The 14747-nt window shown below is 45.4% G+C and overlaps 1 protein-coding gene across 1 annotated transcript in view; it reads right to left on the reverse strand.

Moving 5' to 3' along the window:
* Positions 1-13979, reverse strand: part of KCNS3 (potassium voltage-gated channel modifier subfamily S member 3) — a 35913-nt gene extending 21934 nt beyond the window's left edge. The window contains exon 1 of the mRNA XM_057742413.1: positions 13919-13979. The gene's annotated coding sequence lies outside the window, so the exon portion shown is untranslated. The remainder of the gene's footprint in view (positions 1-13918) is intronic.
* Between the last annotated feature and the right edge of the window lie 768 nt (positions 13980-14747).

Raw genomic sequence — 14747 nt, forward strand, 5'->3', positions numbered from 1 at the left:
CTATACTGTGGACTCATGAAACTGCCTACTCGATGTGTCCATTTGAATGTCCTAATGGGGGCTTGAAATAAACGCATCCACACTTTCCCTTCATCCTCTGTTCCCAAATATCTCTCAGACCCCTCTCCTTCCCTCCCTCCTCCCTACTTCTGCTTTAATTCAGACACTCAGTATTTTTCTATGGTTTACTCAATAGACTTCTGAGTTTCCTCCCTGCCTTAGGTCTGTCCCCATTTTCGACCCTCAAATTCATTCTTCAATCCAAGCTAAAGTTACCTTCTGAAATGCACAGCCTTAACGTGCTCTGATGGCTCCCTTGGCCTTCAGGATAAACCCTAGATCCAGACTGCCTGAGGCTGAATCCCAGCTCTGCCACTCACTAGCCATGTGACTTGGGCAAGTCATTCAAGTTCTCTGAGCCTCGGTTTCCTCATTTGTGAAACATGGCTACAAGACATCACCTACCACATTGGGCAGTGACAAGGCCTAAAAATGAGATAATACAAATAAAGCCCTCTGTGCTTGGTACAGAGTTAATGCTCAGTTAAATGTTAGCTGTCAATATTATTATCATTCCTCATTCATTATCCTCACCCACCTCAACCCAACTCAACCTCTAAACCTGTAAAGAGTTATTTGAAATTCTCCGAAAGTGCCCCCAACTTCTCACTTATTTGCTCAAAATGCCCTTCAAGACTCATATTTTCTATCACATTCTCCAGAACTAAGTCCTGACCCCTAACCTCTACCTACCCCACAATCAGGTCCCCCCCACCCCCCATCCACCAGTATCTGCCTCCATCTGAGTATATTACTTGCTGAACTGCAGTAGAACAATTTCCTCGAAGCCTCCACCATGACACTGTGAGCCCCTCAAAGACATGGCCTATTTTTTCTTAACCTTTGCATCCTTAATGCCCAGCAAGAAACAATGAATGAATAATGATCTTCTTTAATTCCCAGATCCACTCAGAGAGGCGGGCATTATTATAATCCAACATTTACAGATGAGGAAATTGAGGTTCAGAATGGTTAAGTGCACATAGGAGATGGCAAGCTCTAGGCTCAAGCCCAGCTCCCCTGGTGAGGTCCCTGTGCCTAAGCTGGTCACCCTCTGCTCCTGCTGGTGGTGGTTTGCTGTCTGTCCTCACACCCCAGGCTCATGTACTTACAGCAAACTTCAATTTTATCCTGTATCCCTAAGTAAGTGTGAGAAGAATACATATAACCTTTATCATGCTCTTCCTATTAAGAGCTACAAAATATCTATTCAGTTGGCCAAAAGGCCATTGTATAGAACGCAAGTTATTGGTACAAGGGTCACAATTTTTTTGTGTGCTTTTTCCTACAAAATTACAAAACAATTTTCTAGCAAATCTCCATATAGTGCTTACTTTGTACCAAGCACTGTTTTAAATACCTTATTTCAACAACCATAAGGTAGATGTTTTTATTATCCCCACTTTGCAGATGAAGAAACTGAAGCCAGAGAGGTTAAGTAACTTCCCCAGACATTAAGTGCTGAAGCTGAGACTCAGATCCACAGGTAAGAGCACAGACTCTGTACCTTGCCTGACTTGATTTGAATTCCAATTCTGCCACTTTCTAGTTCACTGACTTAGGTAAATTATTAAAATCTCTCATTGACGTTTCCTCATCTGTTAGTAGATATATAGATTAGATAGCGATAGATAGATAGATAGATAGATAGATGATAGATAGATAATGATAGATGATAGATTAGATAGGTAGATAGATAGATAATGATAGTTAGATATATAGATGATAGATAGATAGATAATGATAGATGATAGATTAGATAGGTAGATAGATAGATAATGATAGTTAGATATATAGATGATAGATAAATATATAGATAGATAGATAATGATAGATGATAGATACATAGATACATAGATAGATACATAGATACATAGATAGATAGATGATAGATAATGATAGATGATAGATAATGATAGATGATAGATAGATACATAGATAGATGATAGATAATGATAGATGATAGATAGATAATGATAGATAGATACATAGATACATAGATGATAGATAATGATAGATAGATAGATAGATAGATAGATAATGATAGATGATAGGTACATAGATACATAGATAGATAGATGATAGATAATGATAGATGATAGATAGATACATAGATACATAGATGATAGATAGAGATAGAACAACAGGTAATATAAGATAAAATAATACCTACCTCAAAGTATTGTTATGAAATAAATGAGTTATTATGCATACCACATTGAGAACAGCACTCAGCACTTAATGTAAGTACCACATAATTATTTATTATCATTTTCATCATTAAGCATTGCCAGAGCCCTGAGTGTCATCTGAGTAAGAGCTGGAATTCTAAATACACAGAGATTACCCCATCTCTTTGACGCCATTTTCACACACACACACACACACACACACACACACACACAGGTAGACACACCTGCAGCAGGGTCACCTGCTGCAATACCAGGAGGCCAGCAAACTTCACTGGCAGGGCCTTCGTCTCCTGTGTCCCTTTCAGTACATCCCTCACTCCCTTTCAGCAAACACCATCCTTGTGTTTGCCCTGCTGCCCTTTCAAAACCAGTAGAAAAAGCTATGAGATTAGTCTTCATGCTCTGGTGTGAAGTAAGGCCTTGGGACACTTCCCACATCACTGAGGATTCTTTGGATACAAACAACAACTGGGTGGCTCAGTAACAAATCCAATACGTGTCAGTCAGAAGGCTCTCTGAAGCTCTCAGGGCCAAAGAGAAGTCTGAAAACCACATCTGGCCACAGACAGGAGCAGGGCACTTCTGAAGGACATAGAAACAGAAACAGCAGATAGAAGAAGAGGTCTGGTTGGGGAGAGCAAGAGACATACCAGTGGACTCTTCCATCCTCCAGTCCCTCCACTGACAGAGCACCTGCTAGGCTAGGCAGTGCCACCTGCCCACCCAAAGGCTGGAATGGGGCAGAAGGAACCTTGGGGACATCCTTAACACCTACCATCCCACCAAGACAACATTCAATCCAAGAGGAATAACTACCCAAAGGAAATTAGGGGGCTGCAGGAAAGGAAACAGATGTGTGGCTGAAAATTCCATTCAACCTTCCCAGAGAGATCTCTATTCTTGACCTTAAAATTAAATATAAATATAAATATGAATAATGTAGAGGTCTAAGGAATTTCAGGCCTCAAGGAACAGGTCAGAGCATCTACCTGGGTGATAGAGCCTCCTCTCTAATGCACCCAAATCCCCCTAGTAGACAAGTCAGTGACATCATCTTGCCCCACTTCTCACTGACACCCCTTCCCCCTCCACAGGCAGCCAAAGACTTTTCTAAACTACAAGTCAGAACGTGTCTACACTTTCCATAAACCTTCAGTGGCTCCCCAGTGTGCTCGGGATAGAGTTCAAACTCCTCCACTGATATCCAAGCAAGAACATCCCTGCCTGCCTCTCAGACCACTGCATCCACCAATCTACTTACAACCCCTCTGTCTCAGCCTCGTCAGATTCTTTTCCATCCCAAAACTTACAGTTCATTCTTTTTCTCATTGAAGCTATTCCCTCTGTTCCCTTCTTTTCCAGTTAGTCCCAGTTTTGCCTTCAAGGAATCAGCTCCAAGGTCACCTCTTCCAGGACACTCCCATTTGATGTACCACACACGTGCGCATGTGTGCACACACACCCACGTACACATCTCATACTACATAGGCACCACCCTCCATGCTGGCAGAACCGAACCATATTTGTAAGCAACATCACCGATACACAGTGATATCAGCGCCCAATACACAGCAGACAAGTGGGAGATGTCTGGTGGAAGCATAACTAAATGAATGTCCTGCTTGTGGGTAAAAGACAAGGATTTTCCTGCTGAAAAGACTGGAGAAGGCTGCTTGGAAAGTGCCTTCACATCGTACAGTCTTTCCTGGAGGCTCCAGGATGCAGGGATGAGACAGCCTGACCAAGGTATTGTTTCTACCTAGTCTGCACACCTGACACATTATGGTCTTTCTAAAGAATTGTAGAAAAGCATTTACTGCTGCTAGGAGTCACCGATTTTGCCAAATCATATATCCTCAGCATATTTACAACAAAACTCTGAGACAGCCAAATGTCTGTTGCTGTAGTAAGTTGCCACAGTGACTATTTATTTCAGGGGGTGAAAAAAGAACTTGCACTTAACATTTTAAACATGATGGTTTATATAGCAACTAATAAATATGATGGTTTATATAACATCTAATCCATTGCTTGGAAGGGAGAAAAATGTTTTTATGCTTCACAAACATCCACATCCAGCTCCTGAAAACCATCCTGGGGGAATTTCTTTTAATACTTTGCCCAGAACTATCCACTATAACTAATTCCATACCTTATCAACATGAAAAAAATTATAAAATAATGAGATCCCCAGGTGATGCAAGCCAGAAAGTTTTCAATTTGACTTATTAAAATAAATGTTCATACCTCTCCTTTCTCCAATCTATGTCCTATGTGTGCTCACCTCTCTCTGAGTTTCCAGGTTCTCCATACAACAAAGATGAGGTGGGATAGAACAGGAAAGAAGAAGCCCCCAAGCCCTCCAGCGAATGCAGCAGTGACATGTGACAGTAGGACAGAGCCCCAACGACAGCTTTAGACACCATCCCTGGACAGGCGCAGAGTTTCCTCCTGAGATGCTAAAAGGAAGTCCTCACTCTATAGTAAATAAAAATGCATGCTTGAAAAAAACAAATGATATATAGTCCTTTTTTTCAAGGAGCTACCTAGTTCTTTTATTTGAAATCATAGATAAGCAATATATGGAATTGCTAAAGTTCAAATTCAGATAATATTAGATGAAAAGAGACTAAAACATATAACATAACCAAAAACTAATTTGGCTGGAGATTTATTCTATAGCAGTAGTTCTCAAAGTGTGATCTGGGATCTCTGAGGTTCCTAAGATCCTTTAAAGTATTCATGAGGTCAAAACTATTTTCATAATAAACTAAGATGTTATTTTCCTGTTTCCCTCTCATTCTCTCACAAGTGTCCTATGGAGTTTTCCAGAGGATACATGATGTTTGAGAACATAATAGACTTAATAGAGAAGCAACCCTAAGAATTCCATTGTGTTCTATTAAATCAGACAATAAATAAATTTGTAAAAGCATAAAACAATGCCACTCATAATTTTGTTGTTTAAAAAAGATCATTATTTTTCATAAAAATATGTCATTTGTGTTATAAGATGATTACTGTTATCATTGTTGGTACTGTTAATGCTATTTTTAGTGAATTAATAATTAAATACTTTGAAATGTATCTATTTTCATTTCTATTTTCATTTCTTGACAGATATAACCCATATTAACAAAAGCTCTTAAGGCATTCTCAATAATTTTTAAGCATGTAAATGTCCTGCGAGAAAAACACTTGAAAATGCTGTTTCATAGCACTGGAATCTCAATTTCTTTTTCTTCCAAATTTTTATTGTAGTAAAATACACATTTGCCATCTCAACCATTGAAGTGTACAGTTCAATGGTATTAAATGCATTCATAATGTTGTGCAACCACCATCCATCTCCAGAACTCTTTTTGTCATGCAAAACTGAAACTCTCTACCCAACATGGTACTTTTTTGTGGATTTGTCTACTTTGTCCAATCAGCTAAGCAGCCCGCACTAACGGGCGCCCTTCCTCCTGTAGGGTATATGTCTGTACAGATGGGTGTGTGGGGCAGGACCCTGTCCCCAGGAGAGAGAGCTCCATCCCCTCCCATCTACCTATAGTCCTGGACGTCCACTACTCAAAACCATCTACTGCGCCACTTAACTCTGCATTCGTAGGGGATTCTGAAACCTAACCCCAACGTCTAATAACACGTAAGTGGGAATTATTTCCGAGTTGGTAACACTAACTTACAAATGAAGGGTTGTAAAACAGGGCTTGCGGGTGTGCAACTGTTGATGTGGGTGATAGGGGCAAATGGTAAAAAAACAACTAAAAGCAAACCGGGGAGAGTTTAGGGCCGCATTACATACCCATACATCCTACTGAGTACTCTCTGCTTCAAAGCACCGTATAAAAGACACGAGATGAGAAAGCAAAGTGTGCTGCAGCTTCTGCATTTTAAGTCTGGAGGAGCTGGGAGAAGAGAACTCAGGGCTCATCACCAAAAAGAGGCACCACGCTGACATTTGATTTCTAATTAGATCCAGAATCCTGGGGAAACTGCTTAAAGGTGAAGCTCTCCGGCACCATATGAACTTTCATGAGATTCCTATTTTTGCATATCCGGAGAGCCTACACTGTAGGATTTTTGATTTAAGGAGATGATGAGAAGATGTGGGGATACTGATACCTTTCTATACTTTGGCAAAGATGGATGATTAGATAGATGATAGATCGATAGATAGATGATAGATAGATGATAGATAATAGATAAATAAACATTGTCGCATAATGACACTTTTTATTTACACACTTAGTGCAGAGGAGACAAGCTTCACCAAGAAGGCTCAACCCTGAAATAGCCGAGTGGCTAAATCTTGGCCAGGCAATAGCTAATCACCGAGAGGAGGAGGGCAGGCAGGGGTCTTATGTCAGTGGCCTCATGACCACACTTAGAAAACTGGGATCTTAAAATCCCACAATAAAAACACTACCCAGAAGGTATGATTTATTGACCTCAAAGACAAAAATGCTAAGATACTCTTGCCAGAATCGAGGCATCTCCTCTTGATCCAAATCTACAAACCATGGTCTTTAACCATAGAGTTCTCCCGTCTTTTATCCAATTAAATTCTTTACCTTAAGTAAATCATAAGAAATGATTTTAGGTTCACCTTGGCAGGCCAATCAGGGCTTAGGAAAGCCAAAGCAGTTCATAGAAGAATTTTTTTTATAATTTTTTAAAATTTGTTTATTTATTTATTGGCTGCATTGGGTCTTCGTTGCTGTGCACGGGCTTTCTCTAGTTGCAGTGAGTGGGGGCTACTCTTCCTTGCAGTGCACAGGCTTCTCATTGCTGTGGCTTCTCTTGTTGCAGGGCACAAGCTCTAGGCGTTCAGGCTTCAGTAGTTGTGGCATGTGGGTTCAGTAGTTGTGGCTCACAGGCTTAGTAGCTCCGTGGCATGTGGGATCTCCCCGGACCAGGGATCAAACCCATGTCCCCTGCATTGTCAGGTGGATTCTTAACCACTGTGCCACCAGGGAAGCCCCTCATAGAAGAATTTAAGTTTTAAAAAAATGTAAACATGTTCAAGCCCAAAATGTTAGTCTGCTGGCATTCTTTTATCTCAACACTAATTATTTACCAGGATATAAGTCAGCATTACTGAAAGAAGTCTTCAAGAGGCCTCTTAACTAATGATTGGAGTAGTTTTCAACTCTATGGTCCTGTTTATGCCCTCCCTACAACTACAAACTGGTCACTGAGTCCTCCATCCCTTCTTCGAGACTCCATCAGGCTATCTGCAATGTTCCTTATTGATCTTTAGGCCATCCTACCCTGCTAAACATGGGTTCCCAGATGACAGACCATATGTTGCTCTCTTGCATCTTTTTACAAGATAACCGTGGGTACAGAGGAAGAGTCTCATGTGACAAGGAAGACCCAGTAAAGAAGGATTCCACTGAGACACAGAAAGCTGGCCTCTAGCCATGCCTCAAGCTCTCCATTGGGCCTCGCCCCCAGGCATCTTGGAGAGGCTCAGCATCTCCTCACTACCATGCTGATCACTGATGTCTCTCTACTTAAGCCAATTCAAAAGCAGCTTACTGGTGATCATCAAAGACCAAATGCTTAGAATCTCACCACAAATGTTCCCACATACCCACTCATAGTTCTCCTAATTCAATTTGTAAAAATGATCCAAATTAACACATATAAACGACACTATGGAAGAAGAATATTCGTAGAAAGATTATCTATTCAAATAAAATAGATAACTTTATAAAATTGCCAGGCCGTGGGGAAAAAAAGGGAAGGACAAGTGATACACTTAAACTTACCCAGCGATTGGAGACAAAGCCAGATGAATGTCTAATCTCCTGGAAGTGATAGAACCATGTAACCCCTCAGTCAGAGATGGGTATATGCTGGTTTATTGAGGAGCTGGACTCAGCTCCCTGACCTCAGCCACAGTCGCCTTCCACATTGACAGACATAAACGCAAACCCTCCCCTACACTCACCCTCTCTGTTCCCTTTCATAACAAACCCATACACGTAGGGTGGTCTCCATGTCCTCAACCCCATTCATTTTCACTCAGTCCAAGCTGGCTTGAGGTCCCACTTCTCCAACATGCCTCTAACTAGGCTCCCACCTGCCATGCTGGAACCTCTCTAATCTTTTCTTCTCTAAGTTCATTTTCACAGCCTTCACAGGTGATCTTCCAGAAATATGAATTGGCTCCTGACACTCCCCTGCCACAAATCCACGAAGTCCTTCCCAGAGCCCTCGGGATAAATGCTAAGATCCTGAACTTGGCCCAAAGTGCACAGCACGACTTGGCCCCTGCCCTCCTCTCCACCTTCCTCCCAGCACCTTGGCTGGTTCTCCTGGAGTTCCTCCAACCATCCCATCAACGCTCATTCCTGCCTTAGAATTCTCACACTCCCTGCAGCGCAGAAATCTTTTTCTCCACCTTTTCACGTGATAAACTCCTCTCCATCCCTCAGAAGGAAAAGGTCTTCCCAGCTCCCTCAAAAAGTTCTTCCCAGCTCCCACATCTAAACTAGCACCCTCCTCACCCTTGCTACTCTCTCTGATGAAGTTCTTTAGAACTCTTCACTACTCAGATGTTTGCATTTATTCGTTTAACGTCTGTCTCCTCACCCAGCCCCGGCCTTGCACATAACATGCGGTAAGTACTCAAATACCTGTTGAATAAATGCTTGTGCATATTTGCATATGTAAAGAGGATATATACACGGCCACAGAAGTTAATCATTAAGTCAACATTGGGAAGCATCTGCCGGGTGCCCAGTTGAGCTCCGTTGGTCTGCTCAAGACCTCAGCAGGATGCTTCATTCACTGCGGACTTCAGCAAGCACACTGAAGCCAGCTGCTGTCAGCATTAACTGCTGATCTGTAACATTACTGGCTAAAAGGAGGTCTTGGGCTTTTATTATCCAACACTTGTGAAATTAAAGACAGTTTTATGAGGTATCTACTCCAAGCAAACCATAGTGCAACAGGGAACTCTGCTCAATATTATGTAACAACCTAAATGGGAAAAGAATTTGAAAAAGAATAGATACATGTATGTGTATAACTGAATCATTTTGCTGTACATCTGAAACTAACACAACATTGTTAATCAACTATACTCCAATATAAATTTAAGAAGTTTTAAAAAATTAAAAAATTTTTTTAGAAAAAAGGCTACTTGCTTTCTCTGCCTCTTACACAATTCTGGCCAATAGGAAGTAAGCAGAAATGTGTGGGAAAAGCTTCTGAAAAAAAATGGTGCAAGGCTCTGCAGGATTCCAAAGAGAGCAAGACCCCCTTGCCCACAAAGAAAAATACTACAACCTCATCTAGGAACTACTTATAGCTTAGCAAGAAGAGTTTACTTTCTTAAGAGGTAGGTGTGTGTGTTGCAAAGTTGCAAAGGGTGATTTAAAGAAATGATAAAGGAAGACAAGGATGGAATTCTCCTAAATCAGCTTCTACATTTGGCTGCATATTCTAAACATTGTGTTCATCACAACTGCAATTTCTCTCTAAGTTTCACCTACCAGGTCCCCAAATGCAAAAAGAAAACAGCAGTAAAAAGTACCTTGTCCTCTTCCCCTGCCCATACTAAGCACCCTGACTAGCCAAAAGCAACAACCAAAAGGCAGCCTCAGGATGAAATTCAAACTCCACCACATCCAAGGACCCTCCGTATCCACTGCCCTCCTTGTGAGACACGAAGATGATGAACTTGCAGTCAGAAGACCCCTGGCTATGGCCAAGTCCAAGGCTCACTTTTTAAGTCCCAGGCCTTATTTTCTTCATCTGCAACTTGGGCTTCCTAACCTTCAGCTTGTCCGTCACTTATCACACTCAGTTACTATAAGAATTGAAATAAGATAACCCTATGAAGTCACTGCAAACTACAATAGGCTAGACAAATGTGCCAGAGCCATTGTGATTTTTCTCGGGATTCATATTTAGCATCTTGCATGGTTCTGTCTTGTGCTTGACAATCTTGCATCTCCAGGTCCACTATAAGTTCAAGTTCACAGAACACATCTTGGATGCTCCCTGTCCTTGGTGCCTGCAGTACTGGACAGAGGGTAACCACACAATAATTTTTTGTGAGTTGGTTGGCTTTTTTGATGGATTTGACTCAGAGGGCAGTGTCCTATGATTTTCCTGGATTTCTCACTGATAAGAAGCACCTTTTCTGGAAATTGCCATAATGTTTACCTAGCCCATGGTCTTTATGATCTTTCTCCCTTTTTCCCAACTAGCTGGGCAGAATTCCAATGGAAAGAGGATAACTTTTACAAAAGAAAAAAAAAAGACATTTTTCTAGCATACTTTTCAAGTTTCTTTTTAAGGGGAGACAGGAAGCCAAAAAGTCGCTTGGTAACGGCAAGCCAACTCTCCCTGTCACCATTCAACAAGCCCAGTATGAGTCCTGCTAAGTGCAGGGCACAGTGTCAAGGCTATAGGGATAAATAAAAATTACAGACTCTCACAGTGGCTGCACAGCCAGACTGCCAGGGATAGAACCCTGGCTTCACATTGTCCTCGTTATGTGACTTTGCACAAGACACCCATTTGCCTCTTTTTTCTTGTCTACAATAGAGTAATTCATGGAGGTAGAGAACAACGTTATGTGGCCATAAGCCAAGGAATGCCTAGAGCCACCAAAAGCTAGAATAGGCAAAGAACAGATTGCCCCTAGAGCCTTTGGAGGGAGTGTAGCCCCACGGGCAACCTTGATTTGGGACCTCCAGCCTCCAGAACTGTGAGAGAACATTTTTCTGTTGTTTTAAGCCAGTAAAATAAAATAAAATATAAAAATAGGGAAACAAAAGAGCCTACCTTTTCAGGTTGTCATCAGGATGAAATGAGTTAATACATCGAGAGCTTACAGCATAGTGCCTAGCACAGGCTAACAAAATGTCAGACATCCAGATTCTTGCAGCTAAACAGACTGAGGCTCAGAGAAGCAAAGTGACATGTCAAGTCAAAGAGCCATAAGCAGGTAGAAATCAGGCTGCAGCCCAGGTCCCCAGTCCTAGTTGGTTTTTCACCTAAGTGGCACACTGGGCAGATCTACCTTCCTAACACCTGATCAGCAAAGACAGCATGTGCACCTTCCCCTCTGCCTTAACCCAACCTGGATAGCTTTCCTTGCCTGCCAGTGAGACCTTAGGCTCAGCCCTATCCTGCGGTCTCCCAACTGGCTCAGAATGCCCCGCAGGGGCTCCATCTACTGCTGCCTCCCACAGAAACACTGTGACCAAGAAGGGAAGCCTCACTTCCCAGTAGGGTGCACTGAGGATTAAATGAGATAATGCCTGGAAAAGTGCCAAGCAGAGTAGCTGGCATATGGTATCCAGCCAATAAGTGTTATCTATAAAAAAAGAAGAAGAAGAAGAATAGGACTTCCCTGGCAGTCCAGACTCCAGGCTTTCACTGCAGCAGGGCCCGGGTTCTATCCGTGGTCCAGGGAACTGGGGAACTAAGTTCCCGCATGCCACCCAGCACGACCAAAAAAGAAAAAGAGGAGGAAAACCCTTGTGATGGCTTCTCTCTCAGAGCTGCCACACAACCCAGCCCCAAATGCCAGACACAGGGTAGATGGAGATCTCTGGTAGAACAGAGGGAGGCAGAGTCTGTGAAGGATTACAGTGATGGGCAAAATTTACTGAAGATAGTGGAGGTGGCTAAAGTGCCCACTCTTTCCTCACTTTCTTAAAAAATAATAATAATAATAATAATAAGGAAAAAGAAAAAACTTAGCTTGTGCTTTGCTGGCAAACTCAAGCATCAGAGCATTGGCTTTTTAATATTTTAATATTTCTGAACAGAACAAAGATTGCTTCCAACCTCCCAATTTGCTCTCACACACTTGATCAGCAAAACCTTAGCTTTGCTGCATTCATTAATGGCTTTTTGGTTCAGGCTGATTTTCCAGGTAATGATGGCTCAGACACAAGACTGAGTCAAAACAGATCCTGCAAGTCTTCTTAAAATATTCACAACGTGCTCAGGATTCAGAGTTCTTGAGCACTACATTATCATCTCCTCCCTACCCCAATATTGACAGTTTCTAGTTCTGAAATGACTAATTTAATATCAGAACAGGAGAAGGAATGAATCTGGTGAGAGAAAAGACAGAATGGGAGAAGAAACTTCATGTATGACCAAGGCCTGGCCCAGCCACTGTGGACTGGTTACAAACACAAACTGAGTGTTTACAATGTTCTCAAGCAGTTTACAACCCAGGTAGAGTGAGACCTACCCAGTACACCAAGTTCAACCACAGAAGCAATGCCACCCTCTCTCAGCCTGAGATGTGGGGAGAGAGGCACTAGGGCATCTCCCTTTAGCAAGGGGGCAGGTGCTCAGGAAAAGGCTTGCCTCCTGCTTACCTGGGCAGGTATTTGCAAGTATTCTAGAGAGGGGAGCAACGAGGGGTAACTTATATAGTTCTAAGCTGATGCTTATACAAATCACTAAAGCAAACACATGAAAAGGGAAGGGAAAGTTTCTGATCAGGTTTTTCTCACCTGACCCACTCTCGGAGGGTGACACAAAAGACAAAAACCAAGAGTCTACTTTCTAAGAGGGCAAGGAGAAACACCCCACCGCCACCACGCCCCAGTATCAAACCAGGGCCCCAGGGTCATTCCGGCGGGTGGAGGCGCTTCTTTGCTGCCCTCCACCCCTGTCGTGGGCAGCCTGTTAGACTACCGGCTCAGAGTTCCCAGCCGAGACGCTGGAGACAGCAAAGGCGCAAAGGGTGCTCCTTTCCCAAAAGAGACAAGAGGCAGAGCAGGAGAAGCGGGGCGGGGGGGAGGGGGGGGATGGCTGTCAGAATGATCCCTGCAATGCGAAAGGCGCCCAGCCCGGCTCGCCGCAGCCCCTGCCGGCAGGTCTGGCTCACTCGCCAGCCGATTCACCTCAAGAAGTCGGGCAGCCACCCAGCGGGGCGCGGGAAGGGGAAGTTCCCGACCCCGAGGCACCCACTCCCATCACTACCACTGATCCGCACGCACAGTCTGCGGGTGACTCAACACGGGCCCTGCAAGCCCCAAGCCGCTCGCACCCGGAGCGCGCCGGCAATCAGTCCCTGGACGCAGCGCGGCACCAGAGCAAGGGCCCTGGGTGCGCTCTTCCCAGCAACTGTCGCGGGGCGCCTTGCACCGCTGCAGGGCAAAGGGGAGGGGAGAATGACAGGGAAGAAGGCGGAGCAGGCAGCCTGGGAAGCACTTACAGTCTTCAGGAAAGCGCCTCCTCTCGAGGAAGAGAAGGAACCACTTCCCGGCTAAGGAAACGCCCCAGGGATGCCCCTCCGCGAAGTGCCGCCTTTCCCCGGCTCCTCGATTCTCCCGCCTCCATCCGTCCTCCACCCCGCGCCCAAGAGCGGATTCTGGACACCCTCCCTGTGGCTTTCCGGGGGACCCAGACACTGTCTCGGCTGCTGGCAGCTCGCGCAACAGGCGGATCTTTAGGACTCCAGCGACGACGGGCCCCGGGGACCGGAGGATGGAGAGGGCCGGAGACAGGCGCCCAGCAGGATGCAAAGTCCCTTGCGGGTGTAGATCTGCAGGGTCGTGCACCCGTGACCTGGGTCACGGCGGGGCTGGGCAGCAAAATATGTGGAAAGTTGCGGAGTCGCACGGAGAAGTCTCCCGAGCGCACGGCGAGAAGGGGACACAAGCCGGTACCTGCAGGAGTCCCGGCCCGTCTGGCTGGCTCCTCTCTGCGACACCTCCCGCCCGCGCTGCAGGGATCAGGCGTCTCCGCGCGGCCCCGCGCCCGCCGCGGCGGCGGCGAGGAGAGGCGGGTGGCGGGTGGCGGTCCGTCGGTCAGCCCCGCCCGGCCGCAGCCAGGCCCCCGGGAGCCGCTGGCTGGGCGGAGCGGGACGGGACGGGGCGGGACCGGCAGCTGGGTCGCCGCCCCATTGGTCCCAGCTCCGCCCGCCGCCTCGCCTCGGGCTCACAGTCCTTGCTCCAGGGGCCGAGGGCGCGGCGCTGTGCCGCCGGCAGTCGCTGGCTGCCGGGATCAGGCCGAGCGACAGGCCAACTCTTGGATGGACAGAGAGGCGGCCCCGCGGGGCGCGAGCCCCCGTCCAGACCTAGACCCAAGTGCAGAGTCACCCCTGGAGCAGCGCGCCTGGTCCGGGCGGGAGCTGGAGTGCGCCCCGCGCTTAGCACCCGCGCGTCCTCCGTTGCTGGGAGCTCCTTGACCCTGTGGGAGACAGATGACCTCCTCTGCGGCCCCGGCGGCTCCGGCAACCGCCTCTCAGCCCAAGAAAAGCTCTGCGAATTTGCTAGGATTTTCTTCGCAAGTACCGCGGCCCCCAACTTGTTTTAAAACAAAGTGCGAAGGAGGAAACAGCCCCAGGTCCTGCCTGTTTACCACCAGCTCCGCTGCCTGAAGACTCATGCACAGTACAGAACAAGATTGTTTTACACGCTCCATTCCTCGACTTACCAAGTCAGAAGAGGTGACGGACGTACGCACTGAGCGGAAGAAGGACGAGTCGGGTCCCCT

Source organism: Hippopotamus amphibius, chromosome 7 (assembly GCF_030028045.1).
Source record: "Hippopotamus amphibius kiboko isolate mHipAmp2 chromosome 7, mHipAmp2.hap2, whole genome shotgun sequence".
NCBI classification, from domain to species: Eukaryota; Metazoa; Chordata; class Mammalia; order Artiodactyla; family Hippopotamidae; genus Hippopotamus; species Hippopotamus amphibius.